Source organism: Panthera tigris, chromosome B4, assembly GCF_018350195.1.
Source record: "Panthera tigris isolate Pti1 chromosome B4, P.tigris_Pti1_mat1.1, whole genome shotgun sequence".
In the NCBI taxonomy this organism is placed as follows: Eukaryota; Metazoa; Chordata; class Mammalia; order Carnivora; family Felidae; genus Panthera; species Panthera tigris.
The window spans coordinates 58,546,711-58,562,800 of NC_056666.1; the positions used below are offsets into that span (position 1 = coordinate 58,546,711).

At 42.5% G+C, this 16,090-nt stretch overlaps 1 protein-coding gene across 11 annotated transcripts in view; it reads right to left on the minus strand.

The window, feature by feature from the left end:
* Positions 1–14,329, minus strand: part of LMNTD1 (lamin tail domain containing 1) — a 452,554-nt gene extending 438,225 nt beyond the window's left edge. For all 11 annotated transcript variants that reach the window (XM_042991984.1, XM_042991983.1, XM_042991973.1 and 8 more), the window contains exon 1: positions 13,743–14,329. The gene's annotated coding sequence lies outside the window, so the exon portion shown is untranslated. The remainder of the gene's footprint in view (positions 1–13,742) is intronic.
* Between the last annotated feature and the right edge of the window lie 1,761 nt (positions 14,330–16,090).

Consider the following 16,090-nt stretch of genomic DNA (forward strand, 5'->3'; position numbering starts at 1 on the left):
CAGGACCCTTACAAATATACCTAGTATAAGCCTCTTTGTGTCTTTCAAGTACACATTTGTTTTGTTTTGGGATAGCTGTTCTATTCCGGTACAACTTAATATTTCCCCTATTGCTTATAGTATGACCTCTGAAGATGCTTGATTTTTAGTAAAAAGGCAATTTCAGACAACTTGATCATGGGTAAGTCCTGTCTTAAATACAGTGAAGGGCTGTTCTCTGTGAGCCTGATTGACTGCTCAAAGCCCATTGATTGCAGAACTCACCAAGAGACACTGGTTTCTCTCACTTGACAACTGCACGTACTATAATCAGAAAGACATGACATTGAGCTCTTCCAAAAAGCCCAAGCCTCAAATTGTTTTTGAACAGTACTTGGTCTAATAGTGGCATCAGCAACAATGAACCATCACCATGGGCATCAGGAGCCCAGCCATTAAAGCCTGAACACAGAACAAAGATTTCTTTAACTTCTGAAAATGAAAGCACGCTTTGAAAATAAACATAGATTCTCAAATTGGTTGCAAACTATTCAATCAAATGGTTTTTTTGTGGTTTCAGAGAATATTAATACAATCTTAAACATGCTGGCACAATTTTGCTCACAAATTTCTCTTATTCCTGCCTGCTGCTGCATTAACTATTTTGCAGAGGGATACAGGTTGACAAAACAAGGGACAGAAATGACGGGGCGGGGGGGGGGGGAGGTTAAATACAAAATGTTTGTTTGCATTCTGCCTGGAGTCTTAACTTTGAGCCTAATTAGCTGCATTATCTTGAGCAGGTCCCTAGACATCTCTGGATTTGATTCCTCACCTGGAAATTGAAGGGATTGGATGAGATGAGCTCTAAAATCCCTTCCAGCTCGACAGGCTGGAATTCAAATTTTTTCAGCTTCAGTTGTGCCATGACAGGGAACTTTACTGGCAGTCTTGAATTACTTAAAGATGGAGCACACTGCTTCATGCCTATGCAATACTGCTCTGAACAGATCGCTCACAGCTGCTCTGCTTTCTTCTGCTAGAGGCTGCTTGGATGGGGGTGAGTCTATGAAATTCTGTGCCCAGCTCTAAAAAGTTTTTAAAAAGCTGCCACGTGACTCTTAAGATTTTCCGATTCAACCTGACTACCCTAAGCCAACTTTACAAAGTGACAAACAGGCATTCAAAATCAACAGTAAGAAAAGCCTTCAAATGTTACCCTCCCGCTCAGCCTCTGCCTTGCCACACAGAACTCTCACTCACAACAATAACGTCAGGTCTAGGCTCAGATTTTAAATAAAAGACTGATTTAAAAAAAGAAAAGCAATGACATTTCAGAGGCCTGGTTTTCCAGTATTTTCATTTGCCATAGTTAAGTTCTCGGTAAGGATGTTTATCAGTAGGATGGACCAAAAACAAAACAAGTATAGGAAGAAACTTTTCTTCTAATATTCACCCACCTGGGGGCTAAAATCTGCAGCTGGTACTGGTCCTCATTTCTGATTCATCACCAGGGCATCAGGTCTTCTCTTTTCCACTCTTGAGAGGCTAGGTTTCTGGTCTCACACCTGAGTCCTTATCCCACCGTAAGACATCATGTGAGAGAACATCTCATTGTACAGTCAGGCCTCCAACCCCAAACTTCTGGTTTCAGTAGAAAGATTAAGCATAATAGCGAACTTGAACTGCAGCCTATGCTAGGTCAGACACAGTTAACCATTCAACCACTCTATTTGATAAATATTAATTATGGTCATCTCTTTTTACACATGCAGAAACTGAGACCCAAACAGATTAAATAAATTGCCCTAAAACAGCACCACCATCCTGATTCTAATGCTGATCCACACATTTCTCAGTTTTCCTGAAGCATCTATAGTGCTCAGTTCTCTTGCCTTCAAAAGGGGGGTTATGATAGCCAGGAAGAAAATGAGTTAAAACAGACAAACAGCATTAGAAGGCTTCAACATGTTTCATTCTCAAATATTCTATCTTACCTTATAACTGTCCTCACTCAGTCAGACTCAAGTATCTGAAGAGAGTTCTGAAAAGTGCATTTATATACCTAACAAAAAAGACTCACACAGGCACCTCTTACTTGCATAGTAACTACTGAACTGTCTGGTGGAGAGTAGGTTTAAAAGCAGAGAAAAGAGCTCCAGGATGTTGTCCATGGCCTATGAGGATTATAATTCAGTACCTAAAGCCTTTCAAAGGTCTTCCAAACCTGTTACTTCCCAATGCATCTTCTTTCCTGCCTATATTAAATTTGGGAATCATCTATCTATAATCTACTTTCAATCTTAGAAATTTGAATTTTAATCATTCATGTGAATTCTGCACTATCTCTAAAATATATCCTAAGGATGTCTTTGAGCTTTCACAGTAAAACAGTTATGTGCAAAACAGTCTCTCTTCCAAATCACCACTTCCTTTTCCAACTTCAGCCTACTAGAAAGAAGTGATTAATTAAAATCACCTGCTTTGAATGATGATGCCACAGGGTCTCCACTGGTTTCCTTTGTTGCACAGCACCCTGGAATGGGTGTTAATTGCCCAGGTCTGGAATTTTAACTCCCATATTTCATTTTGTCTTGTTTTGCTTATTTTCACTTGATCTTTCTTTTGTTTTCTTTTCTCTTTTCTTTTTTTTCCTTTCCTTTCTTTTTCTTTCCTTTTTCTTCTTTCATTTATTTTTTAAATTTACATCCAAGTTAGCATATAGTGCAACAATGATTTCAGGAATAGATTCCTTAATGCCCCTTACCCATTTAGCCCATCTCCCTTCCCACAACCCCTCCAGTAACCCTCTGTTTATTCTCCATACTTAAGAGTCTCTTATGTTTTGTCCCTCTCCCTGTTTTTTTTTAAATTTTTTTTTTTTTAACGTTTATTTTTGGGACAGAGAGAGACAGAGCATGAACAGGGGAGGGGCAGAGAGAGAGGGAGACACAGAATTGGAAGCAGGCTCCAGGCTCTGAGCCATCAGCCCAGAGCCTGATGCGGGGCTCGAACTCACAGACCACGAGATCGTGACCTGAGCTGAAGTCGGACGCTTAACCGACTGAGCCACCCAGGTGCCCCCCTCTCCCTGTTTTTATATGATTTTTGCTTACCTTCCCTTGTGTTCATCTATTTTGTATCTTAAAGTCCTCATATGAGTAAAGTCATATGATTTTTTGTCTTTCTCTAATTTCGCCTAGCATAATACCCTCTAGTTCCATCCACGTAGTTGCAAATGGCAAGATTTCATTCTTTTCGAGTGCCAATACTCCACTGTATATGTGTGTGTGTGTGTGTATATATGTGCATATATATATACATATATATATATGTAGAAGTTGTGGTATGTATATACCACAACTTCTTTATCCATTCATCCATCGATGGACATTTGGGCTCTTTCCATACTTTCGCTATTGTTGATAGTGCTGCTATAAACATGGGGGTGCAAGTGTCCCTTTGAAATAGCATACCTGTATCCCTTGGATAAATATCTAGTAGTGCAATTGCTGGGTCATAAGATAGTTCTATTTTTAGTTTTTTGAGGAACCTCCATACTGTTTTCCAGAGTGGCTGGCTCCCACCAGCAGTGCAAAAGAGATCCTGTTTCTCTGCATCCTCGCCAACATCTGTTGTTGCCTGAGTTGTTCATGTAGCCATTCTGACAGGTGTCAGGTGGTATCTCAGTGTGGTTTTGATTTGTATTTCCCAGATGATGAGTGATGTTGAGCATGTTTTCATGTGTCGGTTGGCCATCTGGATGTCTTCTTTGGAGAAGTGTCTACTCATGTCTTTTGCCCATTTCTTCACTGGATTATTTGTACTTTGGGTGTTGAGTTTGATAAGTTCTTTATAGATTTTGGATACTAACCCTTTATCCAATATGTTGTTTGCAAATATCTTCTCCCATTCTGTCGGTTGCCTTTTAGTTTTGCTGATTGTTTCCTTCGCTGTGCAGAAGATTTTTACTTTGATGAGGTCCCAGTAGTTCATTTTTGCTTTTGTTTCCCTTGCCTCCAGAGATGTGTTGAGTAGGAAATTGCTGCGGGAAAGATCAAAGAGGTTTTTGCCTGCTTTCTCCTTGAGGATTTTGATGGCTTCCTGTCTTACATTTAGGTCTTTCATCCATTTTGAGTTGCTTTTTGTGTATGGTGTAAGAAAGTAGTCCAGGTTCATTCTTCTGCATGTCGCTGTCCAGTTTTCCCAGTACCACTTGCTGAAGAGACTCTTTTTTTTTTATTTTTTTATTTTTTTTAACGTTTATTTATTTTTGAGACAGAGAGAGACAGAGCATGAACGGGGGAGGGTCAGAGAGAGAGAGGGAGACACAGAATCTGAAACAGGCTCCAGGCTCTGAGCTGTCAGCACAGAGCCCGACGTGGGGCTTGAACTCACGAACCGCGAGATCATGACCTGAGCCAAAGTCAGACGTTTAACCGACTGAGCCACCCAGGAGCCCCTGAAGAGACTCTCATTCCACTGGATATTCTTTCCTGCTTTGCCAAAGATTAGTTGGCCATATATTTTGTGGGTCCATTTCTGGGTTCTCTATTCTGTTCCATTGATCTGAGTGTCTGTTTTTGTGCCAGATTTTTTTCCTAATAACCCTCTCATTTGCTCCTGCATAAAATGACCAGACAGGCCTAGAACCCTTACCTACAAAGACCCCCCCCCCCAGTACAATCATGATTACTCTTATTACAAGAGAAGAGAGACTGACATGTTACTCCATCTTTGATTAATTTCTGACACTTGGGTTCTAGTACATAGTTTTTGTTTTAACCAACATGTCCCTAGAGAACATAAGGTGCTAAAATTAAAACACAAAAACAGAAAACAGAAAATGTCTCTGCCCTGAGGAGAAGAAAAAAGATTTCCCTTTCTTTACTCTCTGAAACTACAAAGCTGAATTGATTACTTCCATCTAGAATCACTGGATTATTGTGCAGTTTTTCTACAGTTTGACATGCTGTCATGACCCCTATTAGTACTTGGACTTCCCAGTTTTAAGGGCAACAAGTAACATGAGGCTATTTCTTCTTAGGGTATCTACTCTTTGTTCATTTATTTGTTATAAAGCTCTAGTGGTTCATAGACCTCACAGGACAATGACTGTTTTGAAAACCAATGCTCAGAAATTGATATATAAATTGAATGCTCAGAGTGAAGTCACAGGACAAAGTAAAAACTATATAATAGAATTATATTGACTTGATATTATGTTTCTGGTGCAAATCTATTTTAAAGCCTCACCTAAAATTTTTTTTCTGGATTTTTTAGCTGGATTTTAAACTGCTATTTGGGTCATTATTAGAAGCAGAAACAAGCCTATTCTGCCATGTCTCCTCTCTTTCAATGGAATCAATTATTTATGATTCATATATTCAGAATATTAGAGCTACATGTGATATTGGAGGTAATTTTGTAAGCCCTTGCTATAAGAACAATGCAGTCCCACCTGGAATGAAGTGTTTCGCAATAAACACACATGGGGGATAAATAGGGAACAGTAGAAGAGGGAAAGGGGACTCCCACTTGGCAGCCAGATCTGCCAGTCAATGCTGGGGTTCCAAAAACCATTGACAGCTCATATTTCTATCTTACAGAGGTCCCAGAAAGTAAAAGGACTTATCCAGGGTGACAAAGCTGATTTAAGCAGAACTAGCACTCACTGGGTCATTTCCTAGGATGGTCCTTTACCTTGTAAAAGACATACAACCAGGAATGCCCTTTAAAATGCACATGGTTACCTTAGTCATGGTTATCTGTGGGTTATTTTCCCAATTTGCTTATATATTGACTTGGAAACTTATCAATCTGAAAGTAGTATGTTAACTTATTTTGCTAGATAAACAGTACATGATGAGGAGGTTTTAATGCTGTGGGGTCTGCCCAATCCTCACTCCCCACCCGTTCTCCTCAGCACATTCTGGATGAAAGGAACCTGCTTAACCTAGATCTCAATTTGTGATTCCATTCTGATCTTTTCACATTGAATTTGTGCCAATTCTATGCTTAATTCTCTCTGCTATTTTTAATTCTTGCCCACTCTTCGATTACATATTGTACGGGTAAAGACTATAGATTTTGAAGCCATACTTCCTGGGTCTGAACCCCAGCTCGGCCATTATCCAACAATGGAATCTTGGGTATATTACTTAATCTCTCTCTGCTTTGACTTCCTAATCTACAAAATGGATGTAATAATAGTACCTACCTGATAAAGTTGTTGTATTAAAGAAAAGTTAATATATGAGAAGCATTTAGAACAGTGCCTGGCACAGAGTATCCTGAAACAATAAATTATAGTTTTTGGCTTTGCTGGAAGTACCTTCTCACCTAAGTGCCTGCAGATAATAACACCACTTGCATAACCAGGCACTGTGCTGAATGTTGTACACAAATATTCTAGTTAATCACAATAACTCTTTTTGTGCTACTACTATCATTCTCTCCTCTTCTCTTATTTTTAAAAATTTTTATTTATTTATTTTTGAGATAAGAAAACTATGGTCCAAGACCCTGAACAATGTGACTATGGTCACCCAGGTAATAAGAAGCAGTTAGGACTTGAACCTAAGATCTGTCTTGCCATCTTTCCAAAATCTCTGAGAAAAGGGCATTAAGAGTTCTTTTAAAGTTCTTTTATTTAAATGGATTGACTTGCCACCCATACAGGTCAGGAAGACTGGGATCTCCAGGAGGAAGGGAAGAGTGTCTCTTAGAAAATGTCAGGCATGGGATGATTATACCATTGATGTCTTAACCAGCCCCACCTCCTACCTTCCACTGTGCCATACAGCATCTACATGGACTGTACTTCCAGAGGCCAACCCCACCCCTTAGCTTATTTTAGTATTAGGAAATGTTCTGATTCAAGCCAAAGTGGGAGTATTTACAATTTCAAAATCAGTAGTTCTTCGAGTCATTTATTTCCACCCCAGTAATGTCTCTTCCGTTCCCAGATTAGCAAAAAAATTATGATTTTCCTTCTTTCCTTCAGAGCCTATAGTAGCCAGTATCTTCCTACTCCTGCTCCAAACTGACATATTCTCAGTTGTCAACATATCTTTCATTAGTCTAAAATGGTGTCTTCAGTGGAAGGTAGGGCCAGGAGAGGGAAGAGTGGGGATAAAGGGCCAGGACGGAAGAGAAGGAAGTCCCTGAGTTTTCTAGAGGAACAGTATGCACTGCCTTGTCCCTCTTCCTGTACCACCTGCTCACTCCTATATCTCTTCTGGAGTTGTCTACTTACACTCCCACACTGCATCCCAGAACCTTCACCGAGCACCTCCTAAAACAGCTTGTGGGTGCTCCCTTGAAATGCAAGTGAATCAAATACATGGGCTTGTTTTTCCCAAAGACCCACCTGTGGCACCCATGCTGGGCTTGGCTCACTGGGCTAATCTAGAAAGGAGAGAGCATGGGAAGGATTTTTATTTCCCTTTCCCCATACCTACCCTCGTATTTAGCTGTCAAACTATTAAAAAATGTCAGAGAAGCTGAAGTTGGATGTTTGTTATACAAGGAATGGTGGAAGAGCTGTTTGGAGAAAGTTAAGTAGGGCTCTGGAGGAGGTCAAGGGATATAGAAATCCTGGTGGGCAGAAACAGGATTGATAGAGGAAGGATAAGCAGGTACATATGTTTTCGGGACCACTGGAAGAAAAGAAAGGGGGAGACTGGCAAGTTGACCTCAGATATAAGCCTTAACCCAAGAGTCCCCTACTGCCATCCCAGCCTCTCTGGATTGATCCTAAATTTTCCTAACATCCTTAGTTCCTTCCCTGCTGGGCACCTTGCCTCAGTCCCTGAAGCTACCATTACTACCACTGCTTGACACAGGGGTAAGTGAGAGGAGAGCCCATGCCAGGAAAGAAGGTATGTTCCCTGCATCCTTAGTTGTGCTCTGAACGTTTTTCCTTTAGAAACAAGGTCATACATGTTGTTTCACCTCTGTAGTGCTTTTAGTAGTACGCTTCAGTTGTTATGGGATCATGAAGGGTTGTTCTGGGCCTCTAACCTATATACGACATGTAGTGGATACTCTTGGTGCCCTGCCCAGATCGCCTTCTTGGACTGGTACTTGCATCCCTAGCTACTGTGTAAGTGTTGGCTGCTAGTAGTTGCCCTCCTCTCAGAGATTACCTTTGGGAGAACAGAAAGTGCCTTGCCTTGGGAGTTACCACCAACCTTCAGCTAATGAGTAACTGATAATGGGGTGCAAAAGGCCAGCTTCCTGCCCCAAGTGGCCAACTCTGTGGCACAATCCCTTCTTTAGAATTCTCCATAGAATCAGGCTGAAGCTGGTCTCCAGCTGAGACCATATCCTTACTTAGCTTTATTCCCCCCACACCATGCAACCTCCCTCACATCCCCTCTCCTGAGGCATGCTCCCAATAATTCACTTGCACCAGAATCCCTGTCTCAGGCTCCACTATGTAACCCTACCTCAGATACATACTTATTCCATGTATTTATTGGAGGTCCTTTATTGGCACCAGAATAATACATCTCTGGGAAAACCAAAAATAAAATAAGGAGCAACTTAACAGGACCCTAAACCAAATCTGGACATATAACCTTAATTTATACTATTTCTAGGCCTATACCTAATATCTGCTCTCTTGTAGACACTAACAGACCACATTCTATCAAATCCAAATTGAAGACTTATTTATTCATACTCTACTTTTTCTCTTACTATAGAACATTAATTTTTATACCTGTTTTAAAAATTAGCTATGTGGCATTTATTATTAACCAATACACTTGTTGTAATTCTTAAAAATGTGGCTGGATGATTTTAAGTTAATTTGTAATGATTATTCTTGCTGTGATCATATAAATCTCACACTTTTAATCACGTGTTGGGTTTTTCTTCCCATGAACTATAAGTTCTGGATTGTGGATGGTTGGGTCCCAGATTAGCAGGTTCTGGTTAATCTAGCAGTGTTATAAAACAGATCAAATTTCCAGCTTGCAATTAATAAAAATATAATTAAATATATGCAGGCAAAGCAGAAGATAATTTAATCTTTCTGCTATGATTCAGAAGTCATTTTAGGGTCATCATTATATACCTCAATTATAGTATTGCACAAGTATAGGAGAGTGGTGAGTAGTATTCAGGTTGAAAGAAGTCCAGACAGACCAGATTTTACTTCATGTATTTACAAAGATGTAACCTCATAACACCAGGTACTGCATTCACTGTTTTCCCCCAATATACTGATCCTAATATAGGCTCTTGTAGAGAGCCCCCAATAGTTAATCTCAGCTGATTAAATTCATTCTTCTAGCCTATAATAAAAAAATATCAAGACTTTTTCATTTTTATGGGATTATCCTCTCAAAAAACTTCTACATAAATAGGACCCAATCATATTTTAAATACTATTTCTGAATATATTTGCATGTATTCCTTTTGGTATAGCCGGTTACAATTCCCATTTATAGCTTATGTTGTATTTTAATTCCATACTGTACTTCATTGCTTAACAAAATATACTGGTCATCACTCTCCTCCCCATCAAGTTATTGGAGGGTTGCTTAAGGGGTTGTTTATGACTTGGTAACTAATCTTTTTTTTTTTTTAAGAAGAAAATATCATGAAATTAAAAATTCCTACAGCTCTGAGAACTGTGCTTTGTTTCTAAAAAGCCCCTTTATGTTGGTCAAATAAATCACAATATTTACATATCTTTACCTTATTTCAGTATGTATACAGGTTTTTCATTAAGAATGGGAAAGAATACCATATTTACTTGCTTTCCATATATACATACTGAAGAGAAAAGGTGACTGTTTTCCTTTTCCTTCCAAATTTATCAGTAATAGTGATAGGCTGAATAAATGACCCCATTTGTACAAATTTTAGCATATGACTTTGAGCTTCCAGGTAGTATTGATGTCACAAGATTGCTGCTGTAACTCCAGCTATATCAATCATATTCCAAGCAATCATAGGGCTTGAGTCAGCCCTGCTGGTAACTTACCACCAGGTACACAAATAAGGAGTTCCATACAATACCTCCCATCCACATACCATGGCTTTCTGCAAGGAAGGTTATGAAATGAAATTTTTCACTGGGCACAAAATCAGATTTCTGTTACTAAGAGCAAAAGGAAGAAAGGAAATGAGATAGGCAACTAGTATTACCTGCCTTATTTTCTTTTTAAGTATGTGTTTCCTTAGATGAACTGTGAGGTCACGGAAGGCTGAGATTATGTCATATTAATTTTTATAATCTCAGAACCTGGCACAATACCACAGTTTATTACATTTTTCAAAATGTTTATTAAAGACAAGTATAACAGGTAAGCGGCATGAGTTTGTTCCATTTTTTTTTATTTAAAAAAATTTTTTTTAACGTTTATTCATTTTTGAGAGACAGAGGAGAGACAGAGCATGAATGGGGAAGGGGTAGAGAGAGGGAGACACAGAATCTGAAACAGGCTCCAGGCTCTGAGCTGTTAGCACAGAGCCTGACGCCGGGCCTGAACTCAGGAACCCATGAGACATTGACCTGAGCCGAAGTCAGACGCTCAACTGACTGAGCCACCCAGGTGCCCGGAGTTTGTTCCATTTATATTGTCACTCATTCATTTAATTGTTATTTCAACTAATATTAATTGAGCTCCCAGCCTGAGCCAGGCCCTGTATCAGGCATGGGGAATACAGTGATAAATACAACACAGTCCCTGGCTTTACAAAGCAGGTAGAGGTGACGTTAGGGGAGGATAGGAATGGCTCTAAAAGTAAACAGGCAATTTCAGGGCGCCTGGGTGGCTCAGTCGGTTGAACGTCTGACTTTGGCTCAGGTCATCATCTCACGGTTCATGAGTTTGAGCCCCACATTGGGCTCTGTGCTGACACCTGGGAGCCTGGAGCCTGCTTCAGATTCTGTGTCTCCCTCTCTCTCTGTCCCTCCCCTGCTCACACTCTGTCTCTCTCTCTCTCAGAAAATAAATATTTAAAAAATGTTTTTAAAGGTACACAGGCAATTTCAAGGTGATGTGGTAAAGAATAAGAAGTGGTCCTGAGCCACCATTTGAGAGGTATGAAGCTGTAAGTAGTCTGGGTGAAACATACAGTTAGGGAAAGAAGAGGAGAAAAAGAAGGAAAGGTGGGGATAGATAATAAAAAAAAAAATAAGTTATAATCATAAGCCCATAATTTATTCCTGCCAGCACACATACCTATTTGTTGTGACAAAATGTTTGTTTCTCCCTTAGACTTCCTCATGAAAGAATTTCCCAACACTCTGTCCTTGATGGATCTGTCCCACTGACAAGGTTCTTGGTTGGCCTAAACTGTAATTACAACTGTGTTCTATGGACCTTATCCAAGCATGGAGCAACTGTCTTCCCAGCATCCCATCTTACAGGATGATGTTCCCTGGTAGGCCAGTTTGGGAAATGTTGGTCTAGACACATGTTTCTCAAACTTGGCAATATGAGTCTACTAGACACCATAAAAAAGAGTTGCCAGGCATTTCCAGAGAAAGGGAATTATCCCCCAGAAAGTGCAGATCTGAACCTGGTTTTCTGAGTGTGTTTACACCTTGGGTTTCAGTTACACGAGTGACCAGGACGGATATAGGTTTAGCTGGACTAATGGGTCACCACTTCAGCAATTTTACAGTCAAATAAGTTATCCCTATGATGCTGTGACTAATAATTAAAACACTCATCTCTTCCTACAAATAATCCGGTTGAATTCAGTTTGTAACATATATGGCTAGAAATGTATCTACATCAATTCCTATTTTCTTTGCCTACCTTAGAGAAAAAGATAGCCCCTAACCATGAAGCAGAGGTCACAAGAAGAGAGACAGATTTGAAGATGATATGTATGCTATTGCCTTAAATACGGAGGAAGAGGCCACAAGCCAAAGAAATCAGATAGCATCTACAAACTAGAAAAAACAAAGCAATGGATTCTCCCCTAGAGACTCCAGATGGAACACAGCCCACACCTTGACTTTAGAATTTCTGACCTCCAGAACTGCAAGATAACACATTCTTGATTTTAGCCACTAAGTTTGTGGTAACTTTTTTAGTAGCAATAGGAAAATAATAATACACAGTAATATATCTCTAGATGGTGTCCCCCTCCCCCTTCACAAATCTTTCTTGGGATTCTCCTCTTTTCTGAATCTACCCTCTCAGATTATTTTCCTGAAAGTCAAATCTGATTATGTCACAGGGCTTAAGGTGCATGAATACTCACTGATTCTAGGTAGATTACTTTTGGGGAATATATTAGAAACCAGAAATAAGGGTTGTTTACAAAATCCTGTCAAGGACATTTGGTATGATCTCAGGAAAGCTTAACAGGGATGTGATTATAGCTAAGAAAGCTTAAAACAAATTGCACTCTACACTGAAGAAAAAATGTATTAACCATATGGGGTTGAGGTAGAGAAGAGATTTTTCTGGGTTGATTCAGGACTGGACAGAGATAAATTCACTTGACTCTGGCACCATCAGTAAGACACACGCTGGTTTGGAGGCGGGGATACTTCATCATGTACCTGGAGCCTAGTAAGTGTTTATCCTAAATATTGGTCATGGTTATACTATCACAGTCAACTTCATCCTGATTTAAATGCTAGTCATGTGAAAGTCGGTTGTCATAAGCCAGTCCACTGTTCACCTCTGGATGTGTGATAAAATTGAGGTCAGGACGCTACTGGTGACCAACAGAAACTAGATTAAGGTTCTTCTACTTCCATTCCCCTTACAGAAAGATAAAAGATATGTCCTTCAGTAAGATCCTGAATCCTAGTTTAACAATAGCCACACTTCTGCCAGCTATCACTCACCCCTGTTTCAAGACCTCCACCAAAAAGGGAGGACTATCAACAACAACAAAAAAGGGTGGGGGGAGGAAAGTTCAAGGAAGGAAGAGGTCAAATTTGGCAAATGCCACAACGGGCATAACAAAATGCGGATTAAATTTTTCCATTAGATTTGGCAATTAGGTGGGTGACTGATGTTGTTCAGTGGAGTGAAAGGTTGACAAGGGAATGAGAGTTTAGGAAATGTTAACGTTAAGTCTGGAAAAGTCCTCTTGAGAAGAGGATCCATGCCCTAAGGAATCACCTTAAGTAAAATTCCCTCAGGGTTTGCATCTGAATCCTAGAGAACTCTCCCTGTCCACAAATCCTCCAAATGTTTATCAGCCAAATTTGAGTCTCACTGATCTTTCTCCTCAGTTCACCTCAAAGGCAGAGGAACTAATGAGCTGTGCAATAACTAAAGGTCAAAAAACAAGAGGAAGAAACAAAAGACCTACAAACACAAACTCAAAACAAAACAAATCAGGTCTTTGGTAAGAGAAGCTGTAACAAGTTGTGCTTCAAATTTAATATCCTTGTTTTGATTTAAAAAAAAAAAGAAAACTGTCTGGAGAATTAAAAGGGGCATTTTATAATTGGAATGTTTTCTTGTATCTCAACCATTATCTTCACTCCATCTCCCTCCAAATTAATAGCTGTTGCTGAGTTGTGGGCATGTGTGAGCACAAGCCTGGACCAAAGACTGAATTTTGTCCAGTGGCTAGAGTAATTGCGTGCCATTTAAAAAAAAAAAAAAAAAAAAAAAAGGTGGGATAGGGAGAACCACATACATATCTGCATTTCCAGATGAAAGCACTGGTTTTCTTCCTCGACTATTTGCTGTATTTAAGGGTCAGGGAGGGGGGGAGCAGTTTTCTGAATCTGAGCCCAGCTCTTTCTAAACTTGGTTACTCACGTCTGATTCATTCGCTGTGTTTTTCATCTCCTGTCTCTGTCACTGCCTGCCGCTGAGAAGGGGGTCGCTGAATCACTGCCACTCCAGATGAAAAGCAATTCAAACCCAGTCCTTGGAGGATGGAAGGTTTTGTTTTGTTTTCTTTTCTTTTTTTCTTTTTTAAGCGTCTGCAGAATAAGCCTCCTACTTTCCGACATGACCGTAGAGGGCAGTTTTACAAGTCTCACCCGGAGCTCTGGAAGATTTTGCTCCTGTGAGAGTCAGTAGGCACTGGTCACCTCACCATTTCTGGCTTTTCTGGTCCACAGGCCTCGGCGGTCGGGGGTGTGTGGTGGGGCGAGCGGCGGCGGGGCCGAGCTAGGGGCGCCGGGGTGAGCTTGGCCCGGTGGGCCCGAGCGGCTGCGCCGCGCTCCCCGCCGCTTTAAAAGCTCCCACAATGCAGCGCTGGCGTCCCAGTTCCGTTACAATGTCTCTCACGGCGCGAGTGAACCGGCGAGGCGCGGGCGGGGAAGCCGGAGAGCCGGGGCTGTAACCCGAGCGCCCGGCCGAGGGGGGCGCCCCCGCGCCGCTCCTCTCGCGCGCTCTACCCGCGGCCCGGCGAAGGGGCGGAGCCGCCCGGGTGCCCGAGCCCGGCCCGGCCCCCAGCCCGGCCCCCAGCCCAGAGGCACCGGCCGCGGGAGCGAGCCGGCCGCCAACTCCACCGTCCGGCACAACGCTCGTCGCCCCGCTCCTCGCCGAGCCTCGCTAGACCGCCCGCGGCAGCGGCGGCGGCGCTGGGGGCGGCTCCTGCGGGCGGCACAGCCGCTGCCCGCGCGCTCCCTCACCGCGGCAGCTCAGCCAGGGGCGTCCACACTCACCTAGCGCTGGCCGGGAGGTGCGCCGAGAGGACGCGCCGGGAGCCGGGGCCTCCAGCCGGTGCGGGGCGTGCGGCCCGCCGGGTGCGGCGGAGGGAGGCGCGCCGGGCGGCGCGGCCGGGACAGGAGCTGGGCGGCCGCCGAGCTTCGGACGCCGTCGCGTCCTCAGCGCCCCGGCCGGCCTGGGCGGGCGGCCTGCGGGGGCGGCGCAGTTGCGAAACTGAGTAAGTATTAACTTTACTCCGCTGCTGCGATTTCTGGGCAACGTCTAGGATCCCTCCCTTCTCCTCCTGGAGCCTCGGGCTCTCCCTTCCCCGCCCCCTCACCCCTCCGTCTGCACCTTGGGTTTCTTCGCCGGTTCTACCCTGCGGCCACTGGCTCCCAGTTCCTCCGGTTCACCTTTTCCCTGTTGTGTTCGCCTTTGCGCGTTCTGCCCGCCGCGCACACGCGCCTCTGAGAAGTACAAGCTTGTGTCCTGCTTCTCTGTTTCCTCCCAGTGTCCTTGGCAGGGGAGTTTAGAGGCCACTTTTGTTGGGCAGGGAAATGTATGTATGGCTTCTTTAACATTTTTCTCTCCAAATGGAAATCGGATGTTCGCTTGCCGGGTGACGGTTTGGTGAACGCTTACTTTCTCCTCTGAAAACAGGATTGGTTTTTAGGTTTTAAAATTTTGTTTGAACGCTTAACCGTCCTCCGTCCCTATTTCCCCTTGCCGCCAACCCGTCTGGAGAGACGAGTCCAGACGAGGGGACTTTAAAAGTAATTCCGTTTTGCAGACTAGAAACTTTGCGAGGGTTCATAGCAGAAAGCATCATAAGCTTCAACCTGAAGGGACGTGAGCTTTGAATGTGGCTTCTTGTGCGGCACTAGAGCTTACAAGCGAGTACCTGGGTTCGTAATTGAGTGTTGGCGTTGTTATTTTAGCATCCTAGAGCCGCCTGGTGTTGCTAAACCACTACTTTTTCAGCATCAAATGGCATCTTGAGCAGAGCAAGCGTTGAATGTAATTACGGGTCAGCATTGCCCCTCGTCTTTAGGGACTTAGAAGGGAAATAGATGCAGGGCACATTTCATAGCTGTGAAACCCATCAGGTTAGCTGTGTCAGTGCATCACAGCATTGCATTAAAAAGAATTCTTCCAGCCTGGTAACAGCGAGGAGGAACATTTACAAATTTTCCAGTATGATGTGGCTCAGCAATTCTTCGTTAGATCTGTTGTGTCACTAGAAAGGGCCTTTAAAAAGGTATAGAGCTCAGCTTTTCTGCCGATTGGATTAACCCCTCATTCTGATAGAAGGCCTCAGGTAGTCCTCCCCCCCTCTCCCCGCCGTCTTTCTTTCTTTTTTTTTTTTCTTTCATCTTTGGGTTGTCAGCAGTTGGCCATCCTGTTTTGAAGGACTAGAAAACGGGAAGCTTTTCTTAATGTATTTTCAGCATCCCGTCCTTTGCCTGGGTGAGGCAGTAGTGAATGCCAGCTAGATCTCTGCAGGGAGA